The 13,772-nt window shown below is 37.7% G+C and overlaps 1 non-coding gene across 1 annotated transcript; it reads left to right on the forward strand.

Moving 5' to 3' along the window:
- The first annotated feature begins 12,217 nt into the window (after positions 1-12,217).
- Positions 12,218-12,380, forward strand: LOC123539541 (U1 spliceosomal RNA). Its single transcript, XR_006684009.2, has one exon. It is a non-coding gene; the product is annotated as a U1 spliceosomal RNA (small nuclear RNA).
- Positions 12,381-13,772: the final 1,392 nt, after the last annotated feature.

The following is a 13,772-nucleotide window of genomic DNA, read 5'->3' on the forward strand; positions in this document are numbered from 1 at the left end:
AATTTTTCTGTAAGAACAACACATTAAACAAAGTTCTTTATATTTAAGGAGCCAATTACTTTTATTTGTTAATTTAAAAAAATGCCTAGTCTGTGTTATGTTTTGTAAAGTTAAGGTTTTTCATAAATTTTGTATACATGTAAATTACTCGGTGTATGACCATAATTTAGTGAGCTTTTAGTAATTTCTGACATTTTTAGTAATTGTAGTCCTAAATTCTCTTGGAATAATAAATAAATTTGTAAATCCTGGTGGCTTATCATGAATTTTTATATAATCGGGATTCTCACATGCAGATTGGAAAAGTCATAGATTTTTGGAAAACGTCGGAGTGGATGTAGATAGGGTGTTTTGATATATTTGGTGGTCAATGGTCTGGTTTCTTAAAAGACTGGCTTTAAGGATGGGTGCATGGAGGTTGACATTCTTAACCTTTAGCCTGCTAAATTTCTTAAATGGATTGGTCCATCATTCAATTTGGGCAGTACCACTTTGACTTAGGTTTCAAAGAGGTTTTCACAGTAAATTTACGGACTGAATAGCCAACAGTGCAGACCATGTTCAGCTTAATCCACAGACATGCAGACTGATCTTGGTCTGCACTGGTCGCAAAGGCAGAAGCTCTTGCTACCAGCAGGCTAAATGTTTAACAGATTCCGGAAAATAAGATTTTGTTCTTAAAATTTTATTACAATTTTAAATAACAATGAGATAATAAATAGAAAAAGTGGAAGACCACTGGTTGCCCAACACAACATAAATGAAAAGAGGTGATGGCTCGGTTTGATTTGAGCTTGTTCATGGACAATAGTGGAAATGTAAGCTACTGTCGATGCCTGCTAGCCCTTGGTTGAGCAGAACTCGACAATCATCTTTCCTTCAAGAAAATACTGAGACAATATCGCTCGGCTTTTTATGCCACCGAAGGGAGGCATATCTGTCAGTCTGTCGGTCTGTCCGCAATTTTCGTGTCCGGTCCATATCTTTGTCATCGATGGATGGATTTTCAAATAACTTGGCATGAATGTGTACCACAGTAAGACGACGTGCAGTGCGCAAGACCCAGGTCCGTAGCTCAAAGGTCAAGGTCACACTTAGACGTTAAAGGATAGTGCATTGATGGGCGTGTCCGGTCCATATCTTTGTCATCGATGGATGGATTTTCAAATAACTTGGCAAGAATGTGTACCACAGTAAGACGACGTGCAGTGCGCAAGACCCAGGTCCGTAGCTCAAAGGTCAAGGTCACACTTAGACGTTAAAGGATAGTGCATTAATGGGCGTGTCCGGTCCATATCTTTGTCATCGATGGATGGATTTTCAAATAACTGGGCATGAATGTGTACCACAGTAAGACGACGTGTCCTGCGCAAGACCCAGGTTCGTAGCTCAAAGGTTAAGGTCACACTTAGATGTTAAAGGATAGTGCATTGATGGGTGTGTCCGGTCCATATCTTTGTCATCGATGGATGGATTTTCAAATAACTTGGCATGAATGTGTACCACAATAAGACGACGTGTCACACGCAAGACCCAGGTCCATAACTCAAAGGTCAAGGTCACACTTAGACGTTAAAGATCATTTTTCATGATAGTGCATTGATGGGCATGTCCGGTCCATATCTTTGTCATTCATGCATGGATTTTAAAATAACTATGCATGAATGTGTGACACAGTAAGATGATGTGTCGTGCGCAAGACCCAGCTCCGTAGGTCAAAGGTCCTAAACTCTAACATCGGCCATAACTATTCATTCAAAGTGCCATCGGGGGCATGTGTCATCCTACGGAGACAGCTCTTGTTGAATTTTGTTTTAATGCAGAACGGTAATTATTTAGGAGAAATTCAATAAAATTGACTATTAAAAATGTGTGGGAACACTTCAGCTTCACTATTTGAAGAATAAGTAGAGCTATCCTACTCACCACGGCGTTGGCATCACACCTTGGTTAAGTTTTTTGTACCAGTCCACATTTTGACAAACTTTCGAGATAATTTGAAACTTTCAGCATTTGTGTACAATCACCATGTCCAGTTTTAGGCAAGAGTACATAACTCCATCAAGGATTTTGTCTAAATTAAGGTCCCTTTTAACTTACAAATCTTGGTTAAGTTTTTCGTACCAATTCATATTTTGTGTAAACTGTTTGACATATGGCTTTGAAACCTTTATCACTTGCTTATTAGAACAGTATCTGTAGGCAAGAGTACATAACTCTGTCAACTAGTTTGGCTGAATTATGGCCCTTTTTGGACTTGGAAATTTGTACAGTTTTCATACAATTCCACGTTTTGTCAAAACTATTTGACATGCAGCTTCGAATTTTTGAACACTTGTTTATCATCATGGTCTCCATCTGTGGACAGGAGTACATAACTCTGTCTTTACTATTTTGGTTGAATTCTGGCCCTTTTTGACCTTTTAGAAACTTCTCGGTATCTGAACGTGGAGCCAGTATTATGGGATGATATGTTATACTTATTTAATTTGATTGTCTAGGATAATTTTTGTTGTATATGAGAGGTTCTTGTAATGTATTTGGTTACCTTGATTCCAATGAAAATACTCTAGGAGAAGTAAGCAAGCGCCTTATATAGAAGCCATAACTCCAGTCAACAGCAGAGTTTTAGTTTATTTTCTACATACTAGTACAACTACGTTATAGAGCTAAATATAGTTGTCAATGTGGAATATGTATAAACAGACTGACGTTTAAAATTGGTCGACGCGATATCCTTAAACACGCTTTTTAGCTCACCTGTCACAAAGTGACAAGGTGAGCTTTTGTGATCACCCTTCGTCCGTCGTCCGTCGACTGTGCGTGCGTCCGTCAACAATTTCTTGTCTGCATGATAGTGGTTTCATTTATGATTTTATTTTAACCAAACTTGCACACAACTTGTATCACCATAAGGTCTCGGTTTCTTTCTTGAACTGGCCAGATCCCATTATGGGTTCCGGAGTTATGGCCCCTGAAAGGGCCAAAATTAGCAATTTTGACCTTGTCTGCACAATAGCAGCTTTATTTATGATTTGATTTTTACCAAACTTGCACACAACTTGTATCACCATAAGATCTCGGTTCCTTTCTTGAACTGGCCAGATCCCATTATGGGTTCTAGAGTTATGGCCCCTGAAAGGGCCAAAATTAGGTATTTTGACCTTGTCTGCACAATAGCAGCTTCATTTATGATATGATTTTAACCAAACTTGCACACAACTTGTATCACCATAAGATCTTGGGTCTTTTCTTGAACAGGCAAGAATTCTTTATGGGTTCCAGAGTTACGGCCCTTGAAAGGGCCAGAATGAGCTATTTTGACCTTGTCTGCACAACAGCAGCTTCATTTATGATTTTATTAGTCCCCTACTGGTTGAAAACCAGTTTTGGGGACTATAGGAATGCTCTTTTCCGTCATTCCGTCATTCCGTCTTTCCGTCATTCCGTCATTCCATCCGTCCGCAATTTCATGTCCGGTCCATAACTCTGTCATCCATGAAGGGATTCTAATATTACTTGGCACAAATGTTCCCCATGATGAGACGACGTGTCATGCGCAAAACCCAGACCCCTAGCTCAAAGGTCAAGGCCACAATAGGAGGTCAAAGGTCAACAGGGCTTTTTTCCTGTCCGGTCCACAACTCTCCCATCCTTGAAGGGATTTTAGTATTACTTGGCACAAATGTTCCCCATGATGAGATGATGTGTCGTGCGCAAATCCCAGACCCCTAGCTCAAAGGTCAAGGTCACAATTGGAGGTCAAAGGTCAACAGGGCTTTTTTCCTGTCCGGTCCATGACTCTCCCATCCATGAAGAGATTTTAATATTACTTGGCACAAATGTTCCCCATGAGGAGACGACGTGTCATGCGCAAAACCTGGACCCCTAGCTTAAAGGTCAAGGTCACAATTGGAGGTCAAAGGTCAACAAGGTTTTTTTCCTGTCCGGTCCATAACTCTCCCATCTATGAAGGGATTTTAATATTACTTGGCACAAATGTACCTCATAATAAGACGATATGTCATGCACAACTTTCAGACCCCTAGCTCAAAGGTCAAGGTCACACTTAGCAGTCAAATGTTAACATAGCATGAACAGGTTCTGTTTCGTGTCCGGTCCATAACTCTGACATTCATTAAGGGATTTTAATATTACTTAGCACAAGTGTTCCCCATGATGAGACGACGTGTCATGCGCGAATCCCGGACCCCTAGCTCAAAGGTCAAGGTCACAATTGGGGGTCAAAGGTCAACAGAGTTTTTTTCCTGTCCCGTCCATAACTCTGCCATCCATGAAGGGATTTTAATATTACTTGGCACAAATGTTTCCCATGATGAGACGACATGTCATGCGCAACACCCAGTACCCTAGCTTAAAGGTCAAGGTCACACTTTGAGATCAAAGGTCAAGAGGATTTTTTTCCTGTCCGGTCTATAACTTTGTCATGCAAAGCAGGATTTAGATATCAGTTGGCACAAATATTCCCCTGGATGAGACAACATGTCATGCGCAAGAACCAGGTCCCTAGGTCTAAGGTCAAGGTCATATTTAAAAGTCAAAGGTCAAATTCAAGAATGACTTTGTATGGAACATTTCTTCTTCATGCATGGAGGGATTTTGATGTAACTTGGACCAAATGTTCACCACCATGAGGCACCCTTGTTTTTAGAATTACATCCCTTTGTTATTACTATAAATAGATTTTATTGTAACTTTTTTATTACTGGCAGTAGAGAAAAATCGAGACCACTTTTCTGTGGTACAGCATGCATGTTACATCCAATTTTTAGGTGTATTTTGACCTATCTCTACCTGGTAAAGAGTTTCTTGTGGACTTATATTATTAATTTTTTTTTTTTTTTTTTTTTTTTTTTTTTTTTTTTTTTGAAAGATTAATTTCCCTTTGTTGTTACTATAAATAACTTACATGATAACATTTTTATAATCAGCCAAAAAAATTCAATATGAAAACAACTGTGGGTTTTTATATATGCACATTTTAATCCAAGTGTGTTGTTATAATGTTATAACATATTGTATATGTAGTACAATATTGTTTATACATCATTGACAGATATCAGTTCATTATGTTATACTGCAGTAGAAAAAATTAGGTGCCTTCCAGTAGGGGACTTTGTATTGCATGGCAATACTTCATTCACTTGTTTTAACCAAACTTGCACACAACTTGTATCACCACAAGATCTTGGTTCCTTTCTTGAACTGGCCAGATTCCATCATGGGTTCCACCGTTATGGCCCCTTAAAGGTCCAAAATTTGCTGTTTTGGCTTTTGCAGCCATATGGAGACTTCATTTATGGTTTGATTTGATACAAACTTCCAAAATATCTTCAACAACAATAAATCTTGGATTCCATGATAAATCTTTCAGATCTTAAAATTATTTTATATCTGATTACCTCCCCTGATTGTAATCAAAATGGATTTATATCAGTAAGTCCTTATAGGACTTATTTGAAATTTCATTATTGTCATTAGTTGGACTGAGACAATCAGGGTAGATAACTATGGACTGATTTTATGTCAAATTATCTCCCTTTATTTCAAATTAAAATGGGTATTTCTCCGTAACTAATGAAGATACTGATCTGAAATTTCAACAGATGAACTTGGAGAATCAGTGAAGATACATATTGACAAATTACCATCCTTTATTTTTTTTATCTAAATGAATACATCTTAGCAGCTTCTAATGAGATTGGTTTGAAATGATCATATCATTTTGAGCAATGGTACTCAGGTGAGCGATATAGGGCCATCATGGCCCTCTTGTTATCCTATTATATCATTGTTTAACCTAAACAATGATTTGCATAGAGCTAACATATACACATCTTGAAAACGAATGGCAAATGTATGAAATAATAAAAAAAGTTTTACTGAAACAATTTTAAATGCAATTAAAAAATGTTCAGACCCATATTTGACAAAAATTTGTATAAATGCATTCTGGTTTTTATGTCAAAACTGAAAACAAGTTGACCTTCAGTTCCTGTTTAAAGCAAGAAAGATCATCACCCACTGTGATGTGTGTATGTGGTCGCACGGTCACACGTTTGTTTAGTCTTAAATTCCCCCTTTTTTGGCGGTGAGACATGTTCTTTGGGTTGGCTTCAAAATGTGCTGGAATTACAAGTTCTCATTGACCATTTTAAATGTGCATGCAGTATGAAGGGATGACAGCTCTGAGTACTTCACATTGAACATAGATCACTGGAAAGTGTTTTCAGTACTGTTGGTATTGTATACCAAGAAGTGTTCACGGCATCCACCAAGTAGTGTTCATAGCATGAGTACTGCTCACAGTATCGTGAATACTGTTCACTCAGTAGTGTTCACAGCCCGTGAGTACTGCTCACTGAGTGGTGTCCACTGCATCATGAGTACGGTTCACTAATTAGTGTTTACTTCATCACAAGTACTGTTCACTGGGTTGGCTTCAAAATGTGCTGGAATTACAAGTTCTCATTGACCATTTTAAATGTGCATGCAGTATGAAGGGATGACAGCTCTGAGTACTTCACATTGAACATAGATCACTGGAAAGTGTTTTCAGTACTGTGGGTATTGTATACCAAGAAGTGTTCACGGCATCCACCAAGTAGTGTTCATAGCATGAGTACTGCTCACAGTATCGTGAATACTGTTCACTCAGTAGTGTTCACAGCCCGTGAGTACTGCTCACTGAGTGGTGTCCACTGCATCATGAGTACGGTTCACTAATTAGTGTTTATGTCATCACAAGTACTGTTCACTGGGTAGGGTTCACAGCATTATGAGTAGTGTTCATGGCATCACGAATACTGTTCACTGAGTAGTGTTCATGGCATCATGAATACTGTTCACTGAGTAGTGTTCATGGCATCATGAGTACAGCTTGCTAAGTAGTGTTCACGGCATCATGAGTACTGTTAGCTGAGTAGTGTTCACGGCATCATGACTGCTGTTCACTGAGTGTGATTTTGGCATTGCAAGTACTGTTCATTGAGTAGTGTTCACGGCATCAAGAGTACTGTGTACTGAGTAGTGTTCACGGCATCAAGAGTACTGTTTACTGAATAGTGTTCACAGCATTAAGAGTACTGTTCACTGAGTAGTGTTTGTGATATTGCGAGTACTGTTCACTGAGTAGTGTTCACGGCACTGCAAGTACTGTTCACTCAGTAGTGTTCATGATATTGTGAGTACTGTTCACTGAGTAGTTATCACGGCACTGTTTAACTCTTCACCGCACCTGTCAAATAAATTGTATTTCTCTAAAGTGCTGCATGAGATTATTATGTCTTCCCCCAGACATATTGTTTTTGCCCTGTACGTCCATCTGTCACACTTCATTACCGATCAATAACTGGAGAACCATTTGACCTAGAACCCTCGAACTTCATAGAGTGGCAGGGCTTATGGAGTAGACAACCCCTATTGTTATTGGGGTCACTCAATCAAAGGTCAATTTCACAGGGGCCTGAACATGGAAAACGATTTCTGATCAATAACTTGAGAACCATTTCATCCAGGATGTTGAAACTTCATAGGATGATTGATCATACAGAGTGGACGAACCCTATTGATTTTGAGGTCACTATTAAAGGTCAAGGTCACAGGGGCCTGAACATGGAAAACCACTTCCGATCAGTTACTTGAGAACCACTTGACCCAGAATGTTGAAGCTTATTAGATTGACCATTTCCGATCAGTAACTTGAGAACCATTTGACCCAGAATGTTGAAACTTCAGAGGATGATTGGACATGCATAGTAGATGACCCCTATTGATTTTGGGGTCACTATTAGAGGTCAAGGTTTCAGTGAACAGAACATGGAAATCCATTTCCGGTCAGTAACTTGAGAACCAATTGACCCAGAATTAATAGAAACATAATTATCTGGATTACAGGCAACTTTGCCAGTATGTTGAAACTTCATAGGATGATAGGACTTAAGAATAGATGACCACTATTATTTTTTGTTGGTCACCCTATTAAAGGTCAAGGTCGCAGCCAACAGAACATGGAAATCCATTTCCAGTCAATAGCTTGAGAATCATTTGACTCAGAACCTTCAAATTTCATAGGGTGATAGGACTTACAGGGTAGATGACCCTTCTAGTTTTTGGGGTCACTCCATCAAAGGTAAAGGTCATAGTGGGTTGAACATAGACACCACTTTTCAATCAATAACTTGAGAACCACTTGACCCATAATGTTGAAATTTAATAGGGTGATTGGCAGGGTTGTTAATAATAACTTGCAATAGTAATGCATTAAATTAGCATTACTTGGAAAAAGATGGCATTAAATTAGCATTAGCATTACTCATTTTTATCAAAATAATGCATTAAATTAGCATTACACAGGGTGCATTAGCATTAGCATTACCATTACTTTTTGAGAATCATTGCATGTTATTATCACATACACTGTTTTTCATTAAATCATTTTAGTTTACCTAGGTCTAGGTCGTCTACATGAATAGTTAAATACGTGTATGACTTCCTTGTATTATATCTGATTTTTTTCTTTTACCATTACTTAATAAAAAAAAAAATTAAAAAAATAAAAATACCTAATGTTGGAAGTACAGCATAAATGAGCATTTAAATTGTTAGAGAAAGTCAAGTACCTGTTTAATGGCTCCCTAACAGCCTAATTTAACATGACATGTAAAAGCTAGCTGCCTTAAACAGGTCTTAAACATCACTATCAGTGGCATAGTGTCAATTGATAAAAAGGTGTCAAAAGATAATAGATTCTGTTTGATATTTTGGGTGACAGATCTAATTATGTCACACTTCTATGGCTATTATAAATATGCACCTTGGAGTTGTCCAAGGTTTTAAATGTATTTTCAAAATCTTTCAGGTGTACATTGAACAAAAGGCAATTATATCATCAGACAGTTTATTAAAATCAAACAAAAATCTATTAGAGAACTGCTATAACCTGTATAAATAACAGCATACATGTGTATTTTTTTTTTCCAGTGATACAAAAAATAATGCCTAAGTAATGCTAAGCATTAGCATTAGCATTACTTACTTTGGCATTAAATTAGCATTATTTTCAATGCTAAAATTGTGGCATTAATCATTACTTGGCATTATTTGAAAAAAATAATGCATTATTAATGCATTACCATTAGCATTAGCATTACTACAACCCTGGTGATTGGACATGCAGAGTAGATGACCCCCGATGACCCCTACTGATTATGATTTCACTCGATCAAAGGTCAAGGTCACAGGGGCCTGAACGTGGAAAACCGTTTCCAGTTCATAACTTAAGAACCAGTAGGCTCAGAATGTTGAAACTTAGTGGGATGATTGGGCATGCCAAGTAGATGACCCCTATTGCAGCCAACCATCCGTGTCTCCTGTCCCCTATTGAGTATTTGCTTATACCATACTATGCATTTGGGGAGACATGCGCTTTTTTTACAAAAGCATCGTCTAGTTTACAGTACACTTCCGTGAAGTGGGGATTTAATAAACTGACATCTTAGTTGTAGAAGTAATTAGATTAACAGTTTATAGATCAATGATCAGTAACATTTTTACTCTTATTTCTGTGTAATTATTGTTGTATAGATCAACCACTTTGAAATGGGTTTACTGGCGATGCACAATAAATTCAGTTCTTCCGGCGACTTGATGTTTACTATGATAACCGGAGATGATGATTCTGACGCTTGTAACGAAAATTTAAGAAACTCTTTGTTCTTGTTCTAAAACTTTTAATGAATGACTTGCCGATTTCAAAACAGGTAAAGGGAAGTAATCCAGAGTATTTACTGCTAGAGCTATTTATAGCATTACGGAAATGCGAAAAATTACGATGATTCTATCGTAACTTAAATTCAGAATTTTGAAAAATGTTCGATAAGAAACGAAAAATTTGATTTTGATTTACTATAATTTTAATGCATTTATTTATTGTACACTACATAATGTAGAAGACATTTATCTTTTTCAGTATTTTGAATTAATATGTAGGCTTAATTTAGTTTACATCTGTATGATAATTATTGTCCTGTGTACTTAGAACACATGAGCTAATTTATATACTTGCGATTCCATAACGAATGCTCACCGTGATCAACAAGGCGGGTTCCCACCCGCTGCCACCAAAAAGGGTAGTTTTTACAGCCCGCCCAATGTGAACATGACTTCACCTCTTGAGCACGCGTGGGCAATTTGAAATGAACATCACACAATGAGTTACATTATAACTGGAGAAGCGATAAGACGTGTTAAATGCTGCCAGCGCCGTATGGAGTGTTGTGTTAAAAGGATTTAAACAATGTCGTGTAATTCTAAAAGTTAAAACGATAGTTTGTTTCATTGGTTATTTGTTAACTGGATTTTAGTTACTCTCCTGTTAAGGAGAAGTACTGCGAGTCCTTCCAAGTGACAGCACCTGGGGTTTCGGCCTCAGATGTTTATAAGGTAACTATATCATTGATCATAATCCAGAATTTTATATAAACAAAGATGGATGGCTAGAAACACGAATTAGGTCGACTGCCTGTCTAATCAATATATTAGGTCCGATCAGAAAAAAATCTCCTAAAGATCATCGTTGCTAAATATCCACAAATAAAATTTGATACTGTTTGGAAAAACTTGTATGTCAAATCAATAGATCGGTTTGCAAAAGATATTTCATGGAAGATGAATTCACACTATTCTTCCAGTACAAAGAGTTCTGTATTCAAGAAATTTATCAAAAGAGTTGCGATGTAGCCTAGATGTAATACAGGTTTTAAATCATCTTAATAAATTTTGTAAAACAAAAAAAAAAGCTTGACAAAAAATTCGTTCCTTTCGTCAGAGAGAAAGGGACATCACCCTAGGTGATGTGTGTATGTGGTAGCACGATCACACAATATTTTATTCTAAAAGTCCCCTTTTTGCTGGTAGACATGTGCTGTGGGTTTGACTTAAAGGGTGCTGGGATTACAATTTCTCACTGAACATTTCAAACGTTTGAAATGATGAAAAATCTGAGTACTTCACATAGAACATAGATCACTGAAAAATGTTCACGGCCCTGTGAGTACTGCTCACAGAATAGTGTTCACGGCCCCGTGAGTACTGTTCATTGAGTAGTGTTCACGGCCCCGTGAGTAGCCTACTGTTCACTGAGTAGTGTTCACGGCCCCGTGGGTACTGCTCACAGGATAGTGTTCACGGCCCCGGCCGTGAGTACTGTTCACTGAGTAGTGTTAACGGCATCGTGAGAACTGTTCACTGAGTAGTGTCCGCGGCATCGTGAGTACTGCTGAGTAAGTGTTCACGGCACTGAGTACTGTTCCCTGATAAGTGTCTGTTCACTGAACAATATTCACGATACCATGTTTCCTACGCGCTGTTCACTTATTTTCAAGTAACACTGAAGTATTTTTCATTAAAACAAAATTTAATTGAAGTTTAAATTTGATTTATAATGATGGGTATAATGATCGATGATCTCGCCCGCATCTCTAAAATTATATTGTAGGTCACAGATAGATCTAATTTAGTTTTAATATCAGCACAGGGCAAGAATCACCTTTTATAAGTTCGATCCAACATCAGTATATTTTCATACGACAAAGAATTTATTAAAAGTTGTGATAGAATCATCAGAATAATCGGAGTTTTCCAGACGTTTCCGGTTGTTATAGTAAACAGTTAAATTGAAATAGATTCTAATGTAGGTCTAAACATGATTACCTCCCTTTATATGTCTTACAGAAATAGTCAAAGTGCGAACCGGCAAGAAATTCATTCAGTTTATAGATCTAATATATTACGCTGTCCGTTACCTGTAATACACACGAATGCTGGTCAGGTCGAAAAATTACCAATTACCTGTATAATGTAAATGCCTGTTGGATTGAACTTTACACAAGTAAAGGGAAATAATCCAGAGTATAAGTGATAGAGTTATTTATAGCATTACGGAAATGCGATAATCGTAACTTTAATTCAGAATTTTTAAAAATATTCGATGAACTATGGAAACCTGATTTTATTATACGATAATTTTTTGTGCATTTATTAATTTTACACTACATAGTTTATTAGAAATTTATATTGTTTAATATTTTGAATTAATATATATGCTTACCTTAGTTTATATTAGTATGCTAATTATTGAACTGTTGACTTACAACAAAAGAGCTAGTTTATATACCTGAAATTCAGCTATGAAATCATACTTACCTGGTACAGGGAACACCGTGATCAGCAAGGCGGTTTCCCCAGGAAGAGGCCCTTCCATTGCACTTCGGTTAGGCTGACGCCTGCGATAGCCCCAAATGTGGGTTACTCGGGTACGCAATTTATTGGTGTGGGGACTGCGTTCGCGCTATCCCTAAACAAACAAATCTGGAATCATTTTTATTTAACCGAAATAGGCTTTGGCTGTACATTAAAATTAGACTTACTGGGTTACGTGTCACTCGTCTTTCCGTACTCAGTCAGTTTGAGATATCTTTTAACTATTTTATTTCGATTTGATCCTGTGTAAACCGTGCACTGCGATTTTAATAAATACATGTTTGATCATAGCCATGAACGAGAACATATGGTAGCATATTTCTGCCAACCACATATCCACTTATTTAACTCGATTTTTTTTTGTAAAAATGTCACTTATTCAGTTATTATCTGGCAAGTGACAAAATTGCTTGTCATCCACTTAAGTATCTTAACAGGACAAAACGGCTTGTTAGTGCCCACTACTGCCATCCACATATTCACTTACGTATTAAAATTAGGTATCTTGATTTTTGTCAGTTAGTCAGTTATGATTGGCAATATCCCGTTAATCGTTCCCTGTCATTACGGAATAAATGAAAATACGTTAAGGGACATAACAATTATGCAAATTTAATTTAATTTATCATTCAAAATGCTGTCTATTGGCACAAACCATTAGGGGTGGAGGTAGGGTATGACGTGGATATACAATCGTTCATTCTGTCACGGTGAGAAAAATGTGAAGCTAGACCGAGACTCGAACCCGGGGCCTCTGAATACCGTTCCGATAATCTACGGAATGAGCTACCCGACCGCCCACACATTTTTCTTCGTTTTAATATTCAAGTTCTATTCCGTGACATATTTCCCCACCATTTTGAAATTCGACCTCGAATTTCAGCGAGTACTTAATTAATCAGGCAATATCGCTCGTCGAAGACTAACCAGTGTAATGTCGTCAATGCCCCACGTTGGGCGCCAAATGTCACAGGATGAGAAAAATGGGCAGGCAGACCGGGACTCGAACCCGGGGCCTCGGAATACCGTTCCAATGCTGTACCGACTGAGCTACCCGGCCACCCCGTTTCAATATTCAAGTTCTATACCGTGACAATTCCGTATACGGGACGAAAAGTTTAGCGGTTAATCGCCAATTTGGGTACAAATATTAACTGGATATCAAGAAAACTTTCACAATAACCACTTATTTATGTGAATTGTATGTGGATGGCAGAAGTGGGCACTAACAGGCAGTTTTGATCTGTTAACATAATTATCTGGATTACAGGCGACTTTGCCAGTTGCCTTAGTAACTGGATATGTGATATTTTTTAGAGAAAACTGTCTACATAGTTAAGTGGATATGTTGTTATGTTGTTGGCAGAAATATGCCATCATAAGATGGTAAAAGATATGTAGCTGCTCTGCGTAATCTTAATTTACCTCCCCTAAAGCGGAACAGCACCGCAGTCTTAATTTATCTCCCCTGAAGCGGAGCAGTAATCTTA

Source organism: Mercenaria mercenaria, chromosome 18 (assembly GCF_021730395.1).
Source record: "Mercenaria mercenaria strain notata chromosome 18, MADL_Memer_1, whole genome shotgun sequence".
Classification (NCBI taxonomy): Eukaryota; Metazoa; Mollusca; class Bivalvia; order Venerida; family Veneridae; genus Mercenaria; species Mercenaria mercenaria.